Source organism: Epinephelus moara, chromosome 23, assembly GCF_006386435.1.
Source record: "Epinephelus moara isolate mb chromosome 23, YSFRI_EMoa_1.0, whole genome shotgun sequence".
In the NCBI taxonomy this organism is placed as follows: domain Eukaryota; kingdom Metazoa; phylum Chordata; class Actinopteri; order Perciformes; family Serranidae; genus Epinephelus; species Epinephelus moara.
The window spans coordinates 13,620,667-13,624,641 of record NC_065528.1 but is presented as its reverse complement, the minus strand read 5'-3'; the positions used below and the strand labels follow the sequence as shown (position 1 = coordinate 13,624,641).

Below are 3,975 nucleotides of genomic sequence, written 5' to 3'. Positions count from 1 at the left end.
GTTTTTGACATGTTAGAAGTGATTTAATTGTGTAACGTCGTTTTAGCCACTTCTTACTGAGCATCTCCTTGCAAGGTAGCAAGTAGCATATCTGTCAGCTAGTGTTGGGTTCATAAGCAACCCACTTTATTTCTGATTGTTTAATCGTTCAAACAAGGAATCCCCAAAAAATACAATAATGATCTAAATAAGGACAATAAGGACAGAACTTCCTGGCCCGCCACTGCATCACTTTTAATCTCTCAGTTTTGTTTTGGCAAGTCACTACATAACGTCCTCGTCAAATTTGCCCTCATCAGTATAAAGCAACATATCCTCACACGATTTCAGTTTCAGGCTTAAAATAACAACTTCTGGTTTGGTCCCACCCATTGTCCACTTTTAGCCACACCCACTCCTGGTTAAACCACACCCATTTCGAGTACAGATACAGATACTGATAATTAAGTTGGTTGAAAAGATACAGATACAGATAATAGTGTACTCGCTCATCCCTAGTAATGACGTACCTTAAAATAACTCAAAGTTCACTTGGTTTTACATGGGACACAAACACCAGTCTCCTGGAGGACAGTCAGGTGTTTGTTTGACCCATTCACCACCCCAACCTGTTTCCATACGCAGACTTTTACTCTTTATACTACTTTCTTCTTAAATCCCATCAACGCATTGGTCACATGATCGCAACCTTCGCAATTTGTCGGTTATACACACAATACTGGCTCACAATTACATGGGTTTCATACAAATTGTGGTGCCTCACTCTTTGTAGGTATACGTATGAACAGTGCATGAGAGCAGCTTACATGAAAGTCCAAACCCCACCTCCTCTTCTATCCCACAGTGTCATAAGAAATGATTCTCTTTATTCCCAGAAATATATGGAGGCAAACCTTTTGAAGGACTCATATTGTAGACTTATAGAGATGTTACCCACCATCAGACAATGCGCCTGAGGGCAACAGCCAATATTCCCAGTGTAACCAGTGGATATCCAAGCCAAGGCTTCATCTTCTGTGTGCTGGTTATTGCTCACAGTCCAATTAACAACAGATGCGAGAATGGAGTTGAACTTGAATGATGATCTCTTCGACCAAAATTGTTTCACAAGATGCAAGGTTGTCGGATGATAGTTGATGGGTTCCAAGATTGTATTTCAGCCAATACGTTCTGCTTCTTTTGCTCTCCATGTGGTCTGCTTACCTGCGTGCAATCAAAGCCTGCTCAAATGTTATTGGTCAATACTACTCAAACTATAAACCATAACTAGTGTACCACACAGCGAGATTAGTGGCTTAGTGAGGTATGTTGAGCCTACAGCCAGAGTGTCATGAAGATGGCTCTCTTTTAACCTGGCTGGATGGCCATTGTAACTTGTGCTGCGTGGCTAATCTGGTCGGTACCAGGTTTTGTTCCAAGATTCAGCTTGAAATCAGCTTGAAATGCCTTTCACTTATCAATAGTACATCCTTTGAAAATAGTGCCACTCTATAGTTAGTATCAGTCTAAATACATCATATATATTTTCAATTTAATATACTTTATTAATCCCCCTGAGGGGAAATTTAATTTTTTCCCTCTGTTGCCCATGGTCGGGGGCCCCAAGAGGTTGGGGGGGTTCGGTGCCTTGCTCAACCTCAGCAGTGCCCAGTAGGTGAACTGGCAACCCTCTGGTTCCCAACCCAAGCCCCCCAAATTCTATACCAGGAGTGGGGTTCGAACCCACGCGGACATATGTCCATTGGATCTTAAGTCCAACGCCTTAACCACTCGGCCATCCTGGTGTATGCGAATACACATATATACACATATATACACATAGTATATACACAAACACAGATGGCAATGGTCCTGAATCGTCAAGTTCTTTTTTACACTGCTGGTATATTACAGCTGATAGACTACCGATTAGAAAACCGACTCTATTGGTATTTATTACAGATAATATTCTATCAACATACTTAGTTTCACTTTGATTTGGCCAAAAACTTGAATTGATTTCCACGTATCCTTCATTATGGGACAGTATCAATGTACGTAAATACAGTTCTTGAGTTTAAATCTGCTTTCACAAGTTTAAAGTTTCAGAGCTGTAGAATGTGCAGCTGTCATGTTAGAAATAAACAGAATAATCAAATAAAAATATTAACTTCTGAATTTACCTGATGAGTCATTTTCTGCCAGCATTTCTCTCTTGTCTCCATTATATAGTTTTATATAGTAATATCGTTTTTAATATTCTTTAAAGGCAGAAATAGGCAGCATCGATCCAGAATCAAATGACGCACTGAACATGCCATGTGACTCGTTTTATTAAACGCACAGAGCCTAATGAAAGCCTGGGTTAACAGGGGGTTAACACATTTATATGTGGTTATCTGTTTACGTACATTACCCACCATGATGTTATGCACATACATGCAACATTTAGGGGACAAATGAGTTATAGTCATACTGGTAGGGAAACAAGGTTCGAATTTTTGATGTGCTGTTGAAAACCAATGAAATGAATAGACTTCTGGTGACTTGCTGATTGTGCTGCCTGTGGCACAAACTCAGGTTCTGGATCTCATAACCTATCCACATCTTTTAGGAAGACTTGAACACATGCTTTCTTCTTGTCCCGTTATGACAGCTACATTCCTCACACTGCCACTGATAAACATGACATGCTAATATTCTACAGAATATCTTTCCTTCCTCCATCACTCCCTTCTCTTCTGTCTCCCATCCTTCTCCATGTCTCGCAGAGTTGGACAGCGATGGCTGGTTACACAGTAAAGTAGGACACCCTATGGTCCTGTCACTGCGGGTAAATCAGGTCTTGTATCCCGTTCTTACCCACGGCACATCTTTGCACCGACATATTGGCCTGTTTTTCTCCCCGATGCCGCTGAGATAAGATGTCTACCCCCAGGGAGAAGGCTGCACACACACATACGCACACACACACACTCAGACATTCACACTCATCCCCCAATGTCAGTTGAACCCCTCTTAGAAGGTGACAGTTTTTGTTTGTCCATGTCCTGCTGCGTTCTCCCCCGGAGCAGGGCTGACACTGGAGCAACGCGCCTCAATCATCCACAGTCATAAACAGAAAACAAGTCTGTGACATCAAATGGATAAGGAAGAAGAAGAGGCAGAGAGGAAGGAGGAGAGGCATAGACACAGGAGAAAATGACTTAAACAAAATATCCCTCAGGGGGTTTGGAGACTTGGGTCGTCAGGGTGATTGGAGACTGGAGAGAGGTGGTATCAGTTAGAATTTTCTGGAGGGCAAACTGCCTTACAGCAGCAGTCGTTTCAGTCACACTGGCTGAGGTGCATTAATATTGGATTGTGCTGCACCTTGCCTTGACACAGACTGAGAGACAGAGGAAAGGAGCATTTCTATACTGTGCTGCACGGCGGCGATACAGACAACATTCTGCTGTGTTAAAGGCAAGGTTGAAGGTCATACAGAAGTTGTTTAAGAAGAAGCCATTTACGGTGATTTCGCTTCCAGTTCAGTTAAAGTCCCTGAAAACTTAACTTCAAATGCTGTGTATACTCTATAACACTGAATAAGTAACAATCAAGGTCAAAGTTATACGTTATTAAGAGTTTAACAGCTCAGCTTTTCTGTTTCCTCAGGACTGTGTGGGTGTAGTTTTATCACATTTGACTGAAAAAATATCGTCACCACATTTTAATTCAAATTTAGCTAGACTCTGAAAAATTGGAGACATCACCTGATTATTTTCCATTTTTCCATGATTTCAGGGCCTTAAATTTTTAGCACAATTTCATAAATGTAACACATTTAACTGAACCCTTTTAGATGCGTTTTTCCTTTTTTCATGTTTTTTTTAAAATTGATATAGAATCTCTACTGAGTCAATACATTCTCACTCTGACCTCGTCACATATTGACGTTGGGTCATGGACTTTCCACGTCCACAAACGACGTGTAAGATACCCTGGGTGCACTGG

The 3,975-nt window shown here is 41.3% G+C and overlaps 1 non-coding gene across 1 annotated transcript; it reads right to left on the bottom strand.

The window, feature by feature from the left end:
- Window positions 1-1,701: 1,701 nt before the first annotated feature.
- On the bottom strand, window positions 1,702-1,784 carry trnal-uaa (transfer RNA leucine (anticodon UAA)). The gene has a single exon. It is a non-coding gene; the product is annotated as a tRNA-Leu (tRNA).
- Between the last annotated feature and the right edge of the window lie 2,191 nt (window positions 1,785-3,975).